The 20,209-nt window shown below is 40.0% G+C and overlaps 1 protein-coding gene across 4 annotated transcripts in view; it reads right to left on the bottom strand.

Annotated features, from left to right (window-relative positions):
- bmpr1bb (bone morphogenetic protein receptor, type IBb) overlaps positions 1-20,209 on the bottom strand; it is a 69,058-nt gene that overhangs the window by 46,577 nt on the left and 2,272 nt on the right. The window lies entirely within an intron of this gene.

The raw sequence follows: 20,209 nt of genomic DNA on the forward strand, positions 1-20,209 counted from the left end.
AATACAAATGATCCTACATATTTATTATTTATTGTGATTAATATTTGTGCCATTTGTCAAGAGCTAAAAGAGGTCTGTACTATTTCACATTAAATTCGAACTTTGGCTGTGGAAAATCCAAGAAGTCCTGCTTTAAACCCTGTGCTTTTAGTGGGTATGTAAATAAATTTCCTGAACAGTTGCATGCAACGGTAAAATAATTATTATTTGACAGATCATTTACTTTCCTTCTACCAAAAAACGTATTTAATGTTTTTTTGCCATCTGTAGGAAATGAGTGTAGGTAATTAGTGTACATTAGCAGAGGGAAGTGGTTTTTGGATCATTCTGAAAGATTTTTAGAGCTTTTAAGTGTAATTTCATCTGGTGTATTTTATTTCAGTTGGGTGAGCAATCATTTTTCTCTGCATGTATTTATTAGAGATGTCAAAAAAAATATTGTTCATAATAATTTCCGAAAAAATAAAAATCCACATTTAGTCACTTGACACGCTACAGAGTGTCTACAGAGACACGCATTTTTTTTTGCTAAATTACTCTTATACTGCTATGTAGATTCTTGGCAAATGCTTGGCATACTTTATTGTTACACTTCTTTTCAATGACACATGGTACGATTTAAATAAATGATCTCCACTAAGCGACTACTGGAGCCACTTCTTTTTTGTGGATGAATCTTAAATGGCATTTTAATGGGCATAAAATGCAGCTGTACCATGGGAAGTGAGTATATATAGGAAATCTCAGCAATGAGCGTACTCAATTTTTTTTGCTGCTGTGGTGGTAAAATCAGTGGTACGTTTCCCTGATAATCTAGTTCTGCTGCTAACTATACTTTATTCACGATAGCAATCCAACGGTATTAGTCTGTCAGTGAGTGTAATGACGTTGCAGGCTGTAAACCTGCAGGGGTGGGTGTGAACGCCAAGAGGTCCGTGCACGCTCCCACAGAGAGTCTGTCTATAGGAGTGTGTGTGTGCATGTGTGTATAACTCACTCTTCACCCACAGTATGCTCTCTCTCTCTCTCTCTCTCTCTCTCTCTCTCTCTCTCTCTCTCTCTCTCTCTCTCTCTCTCTCTCTCTCTATCACTCCCACATTCCGACTGCAAGAACACACGACCCAACTCATAAACACACTTAGCAGGCGCTACTCGGCAGCTCACGTTACCACCTGATGGTGGGATTAAGCACGCCGCTCTGCTCTCCCTCGGCACCCTTTTAGGGCTAGTGTCTACAATGAACACTGCAAGGACCCTAACACTACGCCATCCCAAAACTTGCTTACTTATGTCAAAATGTACGTACATCGTGTATATTGTTCAGCTCTATAAAATAGTGTCATGCACAAAAGCTGAAGCCCTGTGCTGTACGGGTTGGCGTTCATACTAGCTGTCAATTGCGACATCGCAACCCAATCTAGCCTGGCTAAGACGCAGAGATTAGCGATGCTATTGTGTGTCATGTAGTAGGAGGAAAAGGCGTGTAATTGTTTTAATACTGTGACACAGCAGCTTATTGTGCGTACTCTGGTCTCAGGTGAACAGGCAGAAACATTAGCTGCATGCAGCAAAGGTAAGACAGAGTCTCGGGCAGGTTGGCTCATAGGAGAATTACAGGTAAATCCCTCCTTTCAACAGACTGCTGATTTAACAAGAGACGAGGTGTCACTGCTGGCAGGTAGCTGGAGTGCATTTGGCGCTTCACGCCAGGCTGATGAGCAGGCGAACAGCAGCTATGCCAGAGAGACTCAGCTTGTACCCACCTGGCAGGAGACTCGTATGCGGTCACAAAGTAGTATTGCTCTTTATCTGACCACTATCCTCCAGCAGGAATGACAGCAAAGCAAACTCGGTGTGGATGAGTTTCATTTCTTCATGCTAATATACACTGACAGAGACAATGGCCCTGGAGGGTCCTCTTTCCACTGTGCCAAACATTAACAACTCTCACATTAAGACAATATCTATTTGGAGTACAGCAAAGTATCTTGTAAGTGCTTTTTAATGTTTTGTAAATGTTTGATAAATCAGATGTGTGCAGCAGGCGAGGGCTTGTGTCCTACAGTGCGACTGTTTCTGCCAATGAGGTCTGGTTCCCAGTGCGACAGATTACATCCAGCGAATTAAAAATGACTCAACGTCTACAATTTAGCACAGCTGTTATGAGAATCAATGTGATGCGTTCAAAGCTACATTGCATTTCTAAAAAACTACCTGCTTCTGTGCTTCTCTTTTACCAGACTGCATCTGTCATGAGGGAAGGACAAAGAAGAGTTCGGCAAAAGCTGGGGCACACACAACTCAAAATAGAGGATGAGTGATGGTGTCTAGCTGCCTGGTGTAACCCTAAAGAGGACATACTTTAATTTGTTTATTTTTTCTTGTTTAAGCTTGTGTTGAGAGGAGACAACGTCCAGAGGCACACACACAGTCGTTCTATGGATTAAGGTGTAAACTGCAGCCACAGCGCCCTGCTAGTGGGGTGCAAAAATAATTAGGGGGGCAGGACTCCCTCTCAGAGTCTGGGAGAAGCCCGGGTCACAGACGGTCCCACAACACTAATTAAAGACCTTTTCACCAAACACAACTTTTAAATCGAGAACAACAAGCCCCACTGTCTTTCAGGTCTCTGCATAACGTCTGAAATGCTTTCAGAATCTGGATGGGAATTTGTTTCTGGGCGTCAAAGACATAAAGCATGGCGCATTCTGACCAGGTTTCACCCGTTAGAAACACAATTCAAGGCGTGCATAATAAAATCAAACCAACTCAAAAGTAAACTTTTGAACTTTTTCTCAGATGAACCACCACAATTTATGACTGGCACTCAATCTATTGAGCTACCAGAACCTTGGGCACTGTTTCACCAACTGCCTGTGCTTCTCTTGAAAAGAAAGTGAAAAAAAAAACCAAGAACGATGATGTCATCACGTTCCCACCCTGAGAGGCCTCGTGTGACTAAGTGAGAACAGAATAACAGCCAGAGACAATATGTGCATTCTGACAGCAATCCAATAGACAATGAGTGCAGGCCCTCCAAACACTGCAAACACACAACGTGTATATGAATACACACAAACTCTTTGCAGTTAGACAAGTGAAGCCCAGCAGTCTTAAATCCAAGACAAGCATAAAAAAAAGTGCTGATGTTCGCAAACTGCAGATGTCTGAACAACATCTTCTCTGGATGTGCGGACGGAGTCCAAGCCATGCTGCAGTGTGGGTGTGTTCCTTTCTCGCATTCTCCGCATGGCTAGCTCTCCTCCTGGCTTGACACTCTAGGGAAATTAAGCAACACAAAACCGCTGATGTCATGGAAGGAGGGTTCAGGCTACCGGTGCACAGCAAACCCAAAATCAACACTGCCCAATTAAGGTGGGGTAAGATATATTTACAGAAAGGAGGTTTATTTGAATTAGGCTTGGTCTCCTTAGATAAAAGCAGCTACAGATTTAGAGCCACTCAGAGCCACTGGAGCTGTTTCATCTTCTTTTTCGAACTGCAGAAAACATTTGAAGCAAAGTCTCATCCGTTAAACTTCACTTCTTTCCTGTCCAGTTAGTGATCGAATCAAATCCCCTCATTCCCTTTCTATATCTCGTTCTTTAAATGTGTTCCTAGCACAAAGGTCACTGCCTTTAGGTATTAGCTCACTGCAAACACAGATTAGGCACTTGATTAACTTCAGTTAAGAATGACTTCTGTAATGGAGAACATTCTACACAGTAAGAGCAGAGTAGCTTTTGGAGAAAAGTGCAAGAACTGCATCCTAATTCCCAATCTCTTGGGTCCTATCCAAAGCGTGAGAAAGTGAGAAAAAGAGAGAGAGAGAGAGAGAGAGAGAGAGAGAGAGAGAGAGAGAGAGAGAGAGAGAGAGAGAGAGAGAGAGAGAGAGAGAGAGAGAGAGAGAGAGAGAATAGAACGCAAGAGAGGACCGAAGCTCTGGAGGGAAACCCTGATGAATTGTCATTCTCATTGCCCTCTGTGTTCAGCTCTAAATGGTCAGAAGAGCAGCTAAGTATCAGCTAAAGAAATATCCTTAACTGACACACAGCATTAGGTTATAATATCTGCATTTCTATTTCACTGAAGTGAAGTGAAGTTTTGCTTTGGTAATTAGTTTATAAGTCTAGATGGATCCCAATCAGAAATCAGAAATACTTCTCGCTTGCTTAACTGCTCACTTTGGTAGCTTGTCCATCATTATTTCTTTATTCATTTGGCATCCAAATTCTACTGCTAACTAGCAACACTAAAGATAAAAAGAGCGAGATTTAAGGCACATGGAGGAGGAAGCAGAAACTTCACTTTATGACCACTTTGGAACCTGCTCCAACTCCAGCGTCCACCTGCCATTTTGGTTTTGACCCCTGAGCTCTCTCCCTGGGCCATATTTCATTTACACTCGTGACACAAGGTTTAGGCTCCAGGAAGAGTTTAAATCGGATTTGATGTCCTTTCCTCGAACATTTGGTATCAAAGCTTAAATGGTGTGCACAGAAGAGGAAGAGGCTGACTGCGTTTCAGACCTGGGAAAATCCTTTGTTTAACGCTAAGTGCGGAGGTGGAAAGGAACAAAATGTACTCTTGTTACACAGTGCCTGAGTACATATTTCATGTATAGGTCAATCTTTTGAAACATAGAAAGGTAGATCTCTTCATTCAATGCAGGAAATTCTATAAATAAATTATTATGTATAGTAGTTTTACTTTTTTGTTTTCTTTTTTTTATTTCCATGCATTTTCCAGCATTTCCTAACTCATCATCCCGTCTCCAAAAAGAGGTATTCTCATTTCATGGAAAAGCACATGGAACAGACAAAGGTACAATACCACCTCTAAAAAATCTCTCTGATTACCCCCGGGGTTGAATTTAATATTTAAGATGGGCTAAGTTTAACGGCAGGGTCTACATGACAGCTTCCCCATGCTAAGACACAAGCACAAGCAGACTATTCAGGACAGTCATGGACAGTTGTTCTGCCATTTTAACTCTGCAAGGTTGGAAATGCACCTCACACTGTCATTCTGTCCACAGTCCAAAAGATGAAGCAAGTGAATGCGCTGGACCTAATAAAAGACCCCAAGAACAGCCATTATGAGTGGTTTGGAAAGATAAAACCAATAGTATAGATGAGATAATGGAATACAGTAGCCTAAAACCATGAGTGATGGTTTTCAAGCTGCATGGAAAAATGTTAATCTAAAAGACATGCACAGAGAGGAACCATTTAATTTCTGTTTGTGCAGAGAAGCTTTTCCAAGATTTGAGGAGGGATCTTGTGTTGATTTTGGCTTTTTGGATGAGAAATGTCCACCCCACATGGACCCACATGAAGCTCCCTCACCAAACTGTGTGCTGCCTCATAAGCTGCCTTAGCTAATAACTCATAAACAGAGTCAAAGAGCTAAAGTGGAGGCCGTTCAGAGGTGGTTCCTGGTGGCAGGCAAATAGCCCGACTCTGACCTACAGCAGTGTCTCCGGCTAAGAGCCAGCCTTCATGTAACTGAAAAAAGCCTCTCTGTTCCTCTCATGTCCACTCCCTTCCAAAACCACCCAAGCAAACATAATGGCACTAAAACACTAGTACCATTAGTTTACCTCAAACCTCGATCCAGAATAACATTGGTGCTAAAATGAGGGTGCTTCTCCCCCAAACCCTATATGACTGACTTCCATGACTGATGAATTACCACCTTTTTTCCAAACGCAGCAAATTTCTAAAGCCAACATACACCAGCCACTAAGGAAAGTAAAGAGCGCAGAGCTCCTCAATGTGCCTAATGTTATTGTTATTATTGCTCCCAAAAGGCTTCATTCAGAGCAGCACAGCTGCGTTTGGACCTTGGGGTAAGGAGCACATGGGGCACAGGGGGATTTTCCATGCTCTAAGTTGTCCAGGTATGTGTAATTAAATCTTGGGTTTTGTTTTGAAAGCGCTGGGATTTCTACTCATTCTCACATTCGTTCAGACTTCTGTGCATGGTTTTAGCCTTCAATAACGAACACAGGCTTCAGCAACCAAAGTGCAAATGTATAAAACACATGTATAGGATTTTACCCTTGATTGTCACTGTATGAGTCAGAAAACTCATAATGCTGGCACTGAATCTTAAGCACTGAATCTCTGGAACAAAGGCAGGCTGTAGCCTGTTCATCCTCCAATTTCCTGACAAACTCCAATGCTTAGCAGGAAGGCTCTTGTTAATTATGAAAAATCTTTTGGAAATATACAAAGCTGAACACTATATTGCTGATCTAAGCGTGTGCGTTGCAGGTGGAAGGCAGGAGAAACAGCTGTTCACACAAAGCTCCAAACCCGATTCAAAATAAATGCAAAAGGAGAACAAAAATTTCCTTTTGCTCATAGCAACAGCATGTTATACACTTAAACATGATTCGAGGCTTTCTGCCCAGAATTCGGAGCTCTGCGACTACTAAGCGATTTGTTTTACTAGTGAAAACGGAATTGCCACTGTCAGAACAGGTTGGGGACAATTTTGCTTGGAGAGTGCAGTTGTCTGTGAGGAAGTGGAAGAGTGAGGTCTAGCGGACCTCAAATTTTTCACCCCCTTCGGCTCACGTACTTGCACAGCTCACTTAAACCGATCCTTACACTTACTCTGCCAACTCATGCACAAGTCTAGTAGCGTGCACGAGCTCAAAACAGAACTGATGGCACGTGCACAAAACCAACACAAAGTGGTTTGCACGCGAGGTTCAAAGAATAAATAGCATATAGATGATACATTAAGGCTGCACATTCCAAATGTTGTAAAAACATTTGCATTTTTACTGGTTGTTTAAGCGTTGACTTACATTTAATTACTGCTTCACTTCCTGAGTACCGCAGGTCCCTAGAGGAAAGGGTGAATTAATAAACTGTCACACAAAATGTACCAGATCACATGTTCCACCTGCTTAGAAGATCTTGGATCTCTACATAACGGCTTGTTCTTTATTCACAGCACTGAATTGACTACAGCCAATGTACTTTATATTCTGGTCCAGTAAATAGATATGTCATTGAAGCCCTATTACAATAAATACCAAAACAAAATGTGATATTGTGACCGAATTGGGCAATTATGCCTAAGAGAGAGAAGAAGACAGAGCAGTATAAAAAAAAAAAAAATAAAAAATGGAATGAATTTGGGACTGAACTTGTCTTCCAGGAAAACGAGTTGGGTTTTTAGCACCGTTATCCCCTGTTATTGTTATAAATATCTCTGGAGCTTAAAGCTCCCCTCCCTCCTACTAAGTGACGTAAAGATCTAACAAACAAAGGCCTTAAATAGACATGCTGTGAGGACAAAATTATAGCGGCAATCTATGGACTTTCCTACTTGGTAGTTATAAAAAAAAGTTGTAGTATTATGAAGAAACATCTATATCACACCTGCCAGCTACTGCAAGGTGCAAACCCAGACATCTCTAACACACAATTCACTTTCACCAGCACCACTTGCCATGAATAATGTTGAGAGTCCATTTTATTTGTTTTTACGGCTTTTTTGCCTTGTCTTTACTAGCAGTTCAGCTTCACCGGGACATAGTTCTGCCAAGCTCTACAACCTAAACAGTAAAAGACACCTCGGACAAGCGATACTGAGTGACAGTCGACGCCAAGTAAAATCCCTAATCAGTGAAAGGAGATGGAAATCAGCTTGTCAATACTGGATTCTGTGCTCACGAGGATTCATTTATTTTGTCTGACTCTCTAATCCAGGCGATATGTGCTAAAACCTGCCAGGCACTGCAGTGGTGCTCAGCCGCTGCTCAAAATCCCAAGTGTCTGTCTGCTATTAATACTGAGGTTGATTGAAGGAGAACCTGCCCAGCTGCCCATTTTCCATCAGTGCCTCCCAAAATAGCAGTCGGTCAGAGCTGAACAGGAACCATTGTTGAAGAAGTACAAAAAAATGCTGCTAACCCTCATACCAAAGCTGTACACAAACAGCTCACCAGAGGGGTTAAAAATCATTGAATTATATTGTATTCACTGATGCCCTATATGCCTTATAAAATATGTACAGAAATTCCACGAGATACCAACATTCACTTCAACGCAATAAGATATAAGTATTTAAAGGCCTTCATTTTATTAATAATTTATGTTATTGTTTCTTTTTAATAACTGACTCTTTTGTCAATAAATAAAAATCATTTAAATAGGTAATTGATATATGTTTTCAGACCAGACAGCAAAGCCATTTCTACTCAGTCAGGTAAGCATTTAGCAGTTTCTCATGAACTCAAACTGATCTCATCTGAATTATGCAAATAAGAAAGAAGGCAATAATCACATGAGCACAAGCTTTGTAGTTCCAGTGTCAATCTGGAGATGGCAAAGGTACAGCCATGAATGCCTCTTTTTGTGTGTGAAAACTCTGCACATGCGAAACACATTTGAAATCCATCAGCAAAACCAAAGCTGGAGCAGACGGATAGAGTAAGTGTGAAAGAATCAGGACTCATCTGTTTTTCCTTTTTTGCACCCCCCACCAAAACTCTTTTTTTGCTCAGAATGGCACTCACTGTCAGATGCGTTTAAAGGAAGTGTGCAGGCTTGTGTTACAAACACATTCAGAATGGGAGCTTTGGAACGAAGAACAAAGGCAGTTGAAAAAGTCTCGTCCGATCCTCTGAAGTTACGCGACATAAAAAGATACGCCATACTCGTGTGACTGAGAGGTGTTTTTAACACAAACTGCAAACTAATCCGGCTCATGCTGGAACAGAACATGAGCTTTGGGTCCAGAGTTTGGGCAGATCTGCTCTCCTGACAGCTTCTGTAAACACACACTGCATCTGGGTCTCTCTTAGCTTCTCCCATTATCACCCATCGTTCTATACAAACAGAAGGATTCGTTTAAACCTCTTCACACTCTGCCATGCTCAGTAGCCCTGTTGTTACACACCTGCAGAGGATTTGCAGCCAGAATAGATGGAAACTATTTAAGATTGTTACTTGTCCATCTATTGGATGTGAAGAATAAATACCTGCACTCAAGTCTAAAATACAGACTTCAATTATGTGTTATTCAAGTATCAATTATTCCATGGGGATGAATGAACACACCCCGCTGTTTTTTTCATTTAAAAGTGGACTTATGCTGTTTCCTCACTACACCTAAAGAAATAAGCAGTTGTGTCTCGTACACATAATTTCCCCGCAATAACTTGTTTGTAACTCATCCTGTTTGTGCGTTTAAGATGGATCACGCATTGGCAAGCTCGTTGTTTAACAGCTCAGGAATGGTAATTAAATCTACAACATGGTCAGGAGTAGCAAATTCAAAACAGTCTCAATACGACAAAGCCCTGTAGTGTTTCCTAGCAATGTGTGCTTTAGTCTCTGTCTTTGCTTTACTGAAACCCGCTGAGCTTACCCTGAGATATCTAAATTGGAACAACTGAGAGGATTTCCCCCTCCATTATAGCACTCTTTCCGTGATATCCTGAGTGATCCCCAGCCCAGTCTGGCACAGAAACCTTGTTTAACTTTGCTTGTCTTTCTATGACAGGTCTGATACAACGCAGGCCAACAGTTTGTCTTTGTGTGGAGACATATCTGAGGGGCTGACGGCAAGAACATGGAACTTCGGCCAACCAGCACCTATCCCCTCCCCAAAGAAATGTCCAGATTTCTATTTTAATGCCCTGCTAATAATGGTGATGACTATCGCGTTAGTCAGAATGTTTTTATAATAAAATCCTACTGGGTGAAAACAGAGTAAAAAAAAAAGACCACATACGTTTAATGTGCCACAAAACCCTGAACTTGCTGGCAAGAAATTGTCTCAATTATTTGTGCCTTCAGCCTTATTATCATGGCAAATGTGGACCGCTGGTTGTTTGTAAAACCCGAGCAATGGCAAGATAAGTGCATACAAAACAAAATAAACTTGCTTTACTCTGATCAATCTTATGAATCTGAAAAGCAGAGGAAGAATGAAAATATATCAATAATGTAGAGGGAACTGTTCTGTAAATGGATCGAAGTACAAATCAATAGGTTTTAGTCTCTGGACACAGCTCTGTTTTTATCTGCCCTCTATCTGTTCTCATTACTCTCTGTATACAAGCAAATTGTATTTCTTGGGCAACGTAACAAACTGTAATGTAACAGCATAAAAACATATTTACGCCATCATTAGCAACATGCCCCGAGGCTAACAGGCTGATGCATCATTACTACTTACGGAGCCTTTTTTTCTGTACTAATTAGACATTTTCACACAGATATTTTTTTTCTTTATGTCCTTACAGTACCTGAGAAACACATTAGACACAGTCAACAAGATTTTTAACATTCCCTCGACCTATATGTATTTCTAGTCTGCATGTGAAATATGGAACACCAGCACCAGGCCAATCTGATTACTCATCCCAGAGCACAGAAAAATTAGATTCCAGACCATCTTTGCTCTCTGCTCTTCCTCCATTATTCTACTCACCACTCCCCTGCTCCCTTCCTCCGTACCTCTAATAGCAGGAAGCGAGTGCTCCTCAGCTCTCTGCGAGTGTGAGACCTTCCAGGCAAACGTCACATCAGCCAGCAGCTTGAAGTAATTCATCCTCCCTTGCTTTCTCTTCCTAGCCTGCTCTCATCAACATAAAGAGAGTGGATATCCTGTCCCCCGACTGCAGGCGGATTAATTGCAATTATCAAAGAGAGGGGAGAGCCCGGAGGAAAGGCTAAACGAAAGTGGAACAAGATGACCCCCTTCCCCCTTTTTGGTTTTGGGTACATCTCGGCATTAATCCTTTTTACTTTACATGCAGCACCTTGCAAAAATGATGTCTATTCTGAATTGATCGTCATAAAGTGATATTGCATTGTCATTTATATTCGCTAAGCTCCTGATGGAAGAAACTGGAGAACCCAGAAGAAACCCACCCACATGGTCAAAGCAAAACAGACCGTAATCTGAGCTCAAACCAGGGACCCTGAAGCCAGTCATGTTACATTGTTTCAAGTCAATTTCACTTAACGCAACCACTTACATGTATTCAGCCCATCAAGAACAACGATTAACACAAGACAACTCTGGAATACTTCAAAATACTGCTAAAGTACTATTCAGACTGGATACTATTTCCAGTCATATGCCTGTTAAGTAATATTGCCAGGGGATGTCTGAAGAAATTATGATTGCTTCACAAGGGATAAGTGATCTCATAGATGGAATCTGATCACCGATCATCACACTAAAAACTTGAATATAGTCTTACTGCTTTGTGCAAGATATAATTCTCATTCAGCAGGTCAATGTTATGAGCATGACATTTACAACCCCAGTTCTAAAAAGTTGAGACTAGAAAACAGAATGCAATGATTTGCAAATCTCATAAACCCATATTTTATTTACGACAGAACAAAGCATGCACATCAAAAGTTAAAACTGAGAAAATGTACAATGTAAAGAAGAAAATTTTTAATTTGATAGCTGTAACATGTTAGGGACAGGGAAACAAAAGGCTGGAAAAGTAAATGTTGCTTAAAAGAAACAGAATCTCTCAGAAGTAAAATTGGGTGGAGGTTTATCAATCTGTGGAAAACTGCATCTTCAAACTATGAAATAATTTTAGAATATATCCCTCGATATAAATATTTTACTTCGAGTGTCTCATCCTCTACAGTAAATAATATAAAACGAGAATCTGAAGAAATCTCTTTATGCACAAAGGACAAAATTAAATATTGGATGCTTTTGATCTTTGGGCTCTCAGACGGCACTGCATTTAAAAGCAATTTAAATCACTGCATGGACTCAGAAACACCTCCGGTAAATACTGTCTGTAAACACAGTTTATTGTGGCATCCACAAAAACAGTTTTTAATCCGTGCAAAGAAGAAAATATATGTGTCATCAGCTTCTCCAGGCCAAAGTTAATTTAAAATTTGGAAAGAAATTAAAAACTGTTTAAAAAAAACTGTAAAAAAAAAAAAAGTTGAAGTTCTATTTGTAAACCATAGATGACGCACCCTCCAGACTAAAGAGGAGAGGGATCATCCGGTTTAATATCAGCACTCAGTTCAAAAGTCTGCATCCCTAATGTCATGGGGGTGCATTACTGCATAAGAAATTTGCAGCTTGCATATCTGGAAAGGCACCATCAATGCTGAAAGGTATATACAGGTTTTAGAGCAACGTATGCTGCCATCCAGACGACGTCTTTATCAGAGAAGGCCCTGCACATTTTAGAAAGACAATGCTAAGCCATGTTGTATCTATTACAACAAATTGGTTACATAGTAGAAGAGTCCTGGTGCTGAACTGCACTGCCTGGAGTTCAGAAAAACACTGAAAACATTTGGCACATTATGAAATTAAAAATACAACAAAAAAGCTCCAGGACTGTTGAGCAGCTAGAATCCTGTGTCAGACACAAATGGAACAACATTCCTCTCTCAAAACTTTAGCAACTGGTCTCCTCAGTTCCCAGAATGTTGTTAAAAGAAGAGGGTATGGTACACAGTAGTAAACTTGGCCATGTCCCAAATTTATTAAGCCATCAAATAAAAAAAGTAACATTTCCTCGGTTTAAACCTTTGATATGTTTTGTGTGTTCTATTGTGAATAAAATATCGTTGTATAAGATTTGAAAATCATTGCATTCTGCTTTTATTTACGTTTACCTCCATGTGCCTCCATTGTACACCAAGACAGTAATAAATTAATATATGATGGAGGTAAGCAAAGCATCTGGAATGCAGTCTTAAGTACTAAACAGAGACTTCATGCGTAACTCTTCGGTGCAGCTTCTTTTTTACATGTTGATCAGAAATTCTCTTCAAAGAGTCTTGTGACACCATTAATCAGTCTGTGGTATATTCAGTAAAACCATTATCTATTAAAAGTTCCAAAACACACATTTTCCACCAGAGCTTATTTTAAGCACACTTGCAATCAACAATTTGCAAATGACCAACAGTTGTCAGTGGGAGGAAGAGTGCTGATCTTTTCTAAGCCAACACCTTTTTCTTGTCTAGAAGCCTGGCATGAAAGCTAAACTATTTAAACTCAGACCCCAGAATCTCTCCTTTACAAATGGTTCCAGATGACAAACTCTTCTGTCTGTCATTAAGGAAACAATGAAGCATTTTGCACAATCCTACATTGGTAATGGTCAGCTATCAGAGGGTTTCTTGGTAAAATATTGCAGCTGTGGCGTCTGATGCTGGCGTTGTCCACTTGCGTTTCAATGACGAGGGCGCTACGCGACACAAAAAAAACCCAATGTAATCCTAAGAAAAGTCACATAATTAAGTCCAAAATTTTGTATAGGCTTCAGTTTTTAATAAAATCAGTACTGGTTAATTATCTTAGCCTCTATTATTATCAATGCATGAGTTCATTAAAAAACACCCTAAGGGCCAGAACTCTAAATCTCTACTTAATGAGCATATGTATTACTGCTAATTACATTGGAGATGCCCTTCACAAATCTCCTGCTAAATTCCATGGAACAAGTGGTGAAACCACCCAAGCGTGGCGAAATGAAATTTCTGACATAAGCGAATTAATATGACGTGCCATGCCTCTGCAAGACAGAAAATAAATATATTCTAATTTGCGAAAAACATTCTGGAAAAACGAAGTGCTTGAGGACCCGGCCAAGTCATTCGACTGTGTATATTCAAAAAATGAGAGGGCCTCAGGGAGGCTTATCCAAATAAATACGTTTCAGTGCCGTGAACTGACAGGATTCATAATTTCTGAGCCCACAAGAAAGTGCTCCCATCCGAGAAAATTAGGATACATTTAAAACCTAGGATGAGGTCTGGGTGACAAAATTCACAAGAGGCCAACTGCATACGAGCTGCCGAGTGTGTGTGTGAAGGCTATGCAAGGGCATGCGTAGGTGTGTGGGAGCAATGCTTATTGGGAGCAGCTTTAGGGAGGGGTGAAGGATGGAGAGAATGTGGAGTGTGGCCTCACACTCTAGTCACGAGCAAAACAGAAGGGGGTAGAGAGAGAAAGAGAGACAGATGGTATTTTATTTACAAAAAGAAAATATGAATCATTTACATATTTAAATATCCATATGCAGCTAATTTACATGAAACACACCCTATTATATGCAAGTGTTGTGTGAGTTACAATACAAAAGAATCCAGGCTACAATTAAACCGAAGAAAAAAAGAAGATATTCCAGTATGGTTTAGCATCATTTTGTGATCAAGCTTTTGTGACACAGCACTTCCTGTTTCACATCTACAAATTGCCTGTTGACCCTAAACGCCTACATTATATTTAATTATATATTTCTGTACGTGCAGTTATGATTGTTACATTTTGTTTTCTGTCCAACACTTGCTTACGATTATTGATAATAATAATAACTCAAACTGAAAAAGTTATTTGTAGACACACACGACCCAGATGCGCGTCTAATTTGAAAGCTGAATTTGATAAGTAAGGAAAATGTCATTGGAATTTGTGTACGCTCATTCAGCAATCAGATTTACCTTTAGCAACATTGATGAATAAGGGTTATTGTGTGTTAAATCAAAATTCTCAGAAACAGCCCCTGCAAGATGATGTCATCAAATAAGCTCCAGGCAAAAACACCCAGCCATTATAATGAGACTTGAACAAACAGTCATATAATATATTCTGAAAATCTGTTTCTACTAGCTTTTATCATACTGCACTCAGCTTTCTACCTCAACCAGCTTCAATTAATGTTCATGATTAGCACTGAATTAAAGCAAACCTGCGCTCTAAAAAGCAGTACAGAAATGACCTGATAAAACAGTTATTGTATTTAAACAGTGTATTTGTTAAAAAAGCATCAGCAAGCGAGCGGTGTGCAGAGAAACTTTTGCAGTTTGCTTCGATTAGCACTGAGCACTGAGAATTACACGCTTGCCAAAAGCTACACTTGCTCAAGGCCAAGGTGCATTTCAGAGCATTCTGAGTTTCCTATTGCAGATAGTCTTTGAATTAAAAAAATCTCACATGTAGCCTTCAAATCTACCAAAAATTTGCAGCAGTGTTGAACATTTTCTAGATTGGTAAATACTTTAAGTTTTGCTCATAAAAGTCACAACAAAAGAAGGTTTTAGACAAATGGAGCTTGGTTATTGCATTTAGCACCACTGTACATGACTTGGAAACCTAACGGACAGGGATGTAGCCATATAGTAAATAATGCTTTTACATCTTCCAGTGGTACAGAAGTCACATAGCGAGTGCATGAATAACGCTGCTTCTCTATGTGCCAAGAATAACTATTTTTTCAATTTATATTTTTAACAACACAACAGTTGTCACTAGGCTGTTTGCGGACAGTAAAAAGTTGTGTGTGGGTGGTTGTGTGTGCGTGCGTGCCTGTGTGTGCATCTGATTGAGCTCAAGTCTCTAATACCAGAAAACATCAGCACACTGTACCCAAACAAACTAATCTACTCATATATCATGCAAAAAATTAAGCATTTATATTGCATGCCTCATCTGATATTCCTCTAATGGAGACTTTAACCGCTATGACTTCCAGCAGCTAAAGTGCCCTGCCTGTTACTGGCACAGAGGGTAGGAGACATTGAGTTAATCCTTCACGCAGCACCCTCAGAAGCACAAGTTGTACAGACATGGATACGTCACTCGCCGCCCCTGCTCACACATATACATGTACAAACATACACACAAGCACACTTATACTTCATGTGCGATTGTTTCACTATGCAAGGTCAGCCGTGCCAGATATCAAAGGCAGAGGTGCCATAAATCTCTTATGCCTCGGCGTCCGCATGGCAGGAGGCAGACGCGTTTAGTCTGCGGCGTGTGACACGTTTAGGAGATAAGTCATCTGGTGAAGAGTGAAAGAAAAACAGTGCAAGCTTTCTCTCGTTTGCATTTTTTGCTTACGCGCCGATCAAACATTTTCACTTAAGGGGACTTTTCTTAAACCGCTGTTGGCACAAAACACACAACACTTGGTGCCATATGACCCATAAACAGTTTCACAGTGTTGTTACTGACTCTGCCACTCTCTTGATGACTTTGGCTTGGATTTGACACTTTTAAACATGTCTCTTTTACTTAGTACATCGTTTACCACAAACTGCAGTATTATTTTATTGCCTATGCTATTTAAAGAAACATTTGGCTTTAAAAATAAAAACACTCCCTGTTTCATTGTTTGTCCTCCATTCATCAAACATATGGCTTTAACAAGCCATCGTAACAGCCTCACTATTTCGAACAGGTATAACTTTTCAGCCCCCCTCCCAAAGTCCAGACAATATGGTCACCTATGGATTTTAATAACAGGCAGCTCTGTGTTAATTAATGCAAAGCCGACATCTTCTTTCATTGGGTCGCCTCACTTCCTGCAATTACACGAGCGGAAGCCAAAGGTGAAAGGTCAGCTAATACAGCTTAGCTTAAACCTCCCCTCTATATATATATATATATATATATATATATATATATATATATATATATATATATATATATATATATATATATATATATATATATATATATGTGTGTGTTTATAATAAATATAAACACACACACGCTCACACACACACACACACATACACACAAAACCCCCCCAACACGACTGCAGCTGCTGACCTTGGAGCAAGAATACAATCTTTCCAGAGGCTGTTTGGATTTAAAGGGTGCCTCAAAAACAGGCAGTAAAAAAGTGACTGAAGGAAAGAGAGGGAGAACGAGAGAGAGAGAGAGAGAGAGAGAGAGAGAGAGAGAGAGAGAGAGAGAGAGAGAGAGAGAGCGAGAGAGAGAGAGAGAGAGAGAGATTGACCTAGAACAACACCACTGATGGGAAAGTTAAAAAGCTATTGGGAAACATGAGTGTTTTTTTAATCCATCAGTGCTTGGAATCAAACAAGGGTAACTCTATGAAGAGTATAAAACCCTGCACTAAAATTAGAGCTTCATCAGAAAACGTTGTCCCTGAGGATACTGAGCTCTTTATGTCTGCTACGGGTGCAGCTGGAGCTAAGATGGTATTGCGAAGCGGGCCTCTACCTCCTTGTTATTCCTGCTTTACACTCTGACCTCTGCGGCTCTCTGGCAGGATGCGCTGGGCTCGCCTTCTACCTCGACAAAGGAATTTCAAACGGCTCCCCCTGCTCCGGCGACATCAGAAGCTTGTTAAACTCTCCCAGCAGCCCTTGGGGTATGCAGATTTCAAAAGTCGAAGGACGGGGCAATGGCAGATCCTTTTACTTTCGAGCGCAAACAAAAGGAACACTGTTAGGGGCCCACAATACCTACATTAATCTCTAAACTGTTGTGTTGAAATTAGTGTGAATAATAACAGATTGCTTACAGGACTGAAAGATAAGGAACTTGAAAAGAATAACATCAAAATCAATGTTAAGCCTCGGTTAGGATGCAAACTGGCCCAAAGCAACAATAACAAACCACGAAGTAATGCTCTTTATACTGTTAGAAATGATCTTATAAAACAGTAGTCTTTACTTGCATGACTGCTTGTGGTCAGTGTGTTCACATTGGCTCTGCCCCGAAACCTGCTGTAAGAAGATCTCATACGGTCTAGAGAAGCTCTGTGATACAGCGAGGAACAGAGCACAGTATTGTGTCACTCTCCTTTGCCGTGTTTTCGCTACAATGAAATATAAGCGGCAAAACAGCGCTTTAATAAGCCGGCCGACTTGGCTTAAATCAAACAAGACTCGGAGCCAGACCACACAGATCTGCTGGAGACGCATTTCTCACACAAGAGCTGCGAGGAGGCTGCCCAAGACACACACTCAGCCCGGTAATGCCACTCTCTCGTTAGCAAACGCTATAATGATGTCAGCTGCTCTGGTTGCTGACGCACACCACATCAACAACAGTCTGCACTGAAACACTGGCCTGGCTTGAACTGCTGGTCAGTTTCAAAACTAAGTAGGAGCAGCAGCTTTAATGAACTGTGCTCATGAATCTATATATCCCATGTGCCGATATCAATCTTTTAGATTAGATAAATTAGATAAATATCATGTCAAGTAACAGTTCTGTCTGTCATTCTAGACATATTTGCCAAAATTCCATTTAGATATTAGTTTCACGTTATGGCTATACGTAAAACAATCTGAAGTTTGACTAGTGCCATGAACAGATGCGAGACATCGGTAGTGAACTTTGAAATCGTTAAACATGTGTGTTTAAGACGTGTTTAAACATCATCAGTTTGCCAGTCAAACTGATGATGTTTAAACATCATCAGTTTGCCAGTCAAACCAAAGTTTTTTTTGTTTTTTTTTTTAATCTATGAAAATCTGTAAGGGCCTTCTCATTTGTAATATGTCTGATCTGCCTCTGGCCTGACAAGATACATATTTTACATAAACACGTATTTGGATTAAATCACAATAGAGGATCTGCTACAGAAGCTGCACTGGTTTATGAGTGTATCTATTTTTTTCCCATACACTTATTGGCTCTGTTACAGTTTTTTTTTCTCACATACTTAGTTTAGTTTGCCAATTGACAAGCCCTGTTCTATTCTGTCTAGACAGCCTCCTCCCAACAGAAACACGGTGGTAGAGCCCATATTGTGTCTTTAATAACAGCCGTTCATGCTGTACAGGGCTATATGTTGTATAACAGCTTATCCACATATGCATAATCGTTAGGGATCGCTCAGTTAATTATATTTAAATCGTGTCAACAACTGTGGCTTTATCAATTCAGTAGAATTAGCTGTGATATCAGGCACATAATAATATAATAACATCTGGCACATTAAATTAATTCATAAACTGTCTACTCTGGCTCTTTATTTATTTATTTAATGTATTGTACTTGTCTGTATATAAAAGTTTCTTACACATAAATGTATATCAACATGTAGAACAAACTCCTAGCTCACCTATAGCAACAATTAAAGCTTTAATTAACCATGATTTCAGTTCAATATGTTTGTTAAAGCATCAAACACACATATACACACTTTCACTTGCCTATGTTTGTTGTTTGTTTTGTGATTTCTTCTCTCCTAGGATCGAGCTGCTTTATTGGGGTTTTTTTTTCCTTCCTTCAATATTTACAGCCAGAATAATGCTTTTCTATTATTGGCTCCAAATCACAGAAACTACAAATATCAGTATGTGTTTTGTGCAAAGTAGATATATATTGTATTATGGCAGTAAATTTATATTTGTTTATATGAGATGTAAAAGATGAACTGGTGGATGAGAGCGTGCATCCATGCAGTTAAAGCTGTTGATACATTTTCTCCCAAAGCAGTATTTAGATGTTGCGTAGCTGTTTCACAAATCGGATGTGATCGTCACATGAGCTCAAATCTGCACTCGTTTCTACTCTACTTTAAAGAACAGGGGCGAGTTGAAGATTCATATATTTAAAGAAATGTGAAGCATTGCAGTATAAAAAAGCACAGCATGTTGCCATGGAGAAACATTACAATCATTACTAGCACTACATGTATTACAAGCATTAGCATTTGAATATTTCAATTTTACCTCAGAGAACAAAAATGTAACAAATCCACTTACCCTTGGAATGTTAGGTCTACACGTTTTGAATGAATTTACGGCCATGTTGAGGTACAGTTTGCGAAGAACGGCATAAAAAAGTCACATAGAATTTCATTTGTATTGTCTGGGAATCTGGGATTTGCCATGCAAAATTATAAAGAAAAAAAAAAACGCCATGAAGGACAGAGTTAACAGCTTAAAAGGCATGTAAACCTCATGGCTGAAAAAAGATGAATTAAAAATACAACAAATCCAACTATGGCACCAAATGTCTGCCAGCCTTTACACAACAAGAGGTTGAGAAAAATAATCCCAAATGACCATTCAGCACCAGTACATCAAATAAGAGCTGCTTCATATCATTCCAATTGCTTTGACTTAATCTCGTTCAGTGACCTTTGTCCATGACGCAATCTCAGAATATAATATAGAACTAAAGTAATGTTACATAGCACATGAAACCTCTCAGCGACGCTGTCTCATATAAATATCCGCTCATAACAAAATGCTTACATGCAGCTGGTTCTGGTTATTGTACTTGGAGGGAGGTTGAGGGGGTTTAAACCGTGTTCGCTTGTTTGTTCTGAACCGAGATGGACAGTATGGAGCTCGCTCAAAAAATGAACAGCAGACGGCCCAGAGGGACTGAGAACAGCTGGCTGAACTGCTCTCCCATTCCCACAACCAGCAAAAGAACAGAAAGAAAGTGAGGC

This window comes from Silurus aristotelis, assembly GCF_946808225.1.
Source record: "Silurus aristotelis genome assembly, chromosome: 18".
Taxonomy (NCBI): Eukaryota; Metazoa; Chordata; class Actinopteri; order Siluriformes; family Siluridae; genus Silurus; species Silurus aristotelis.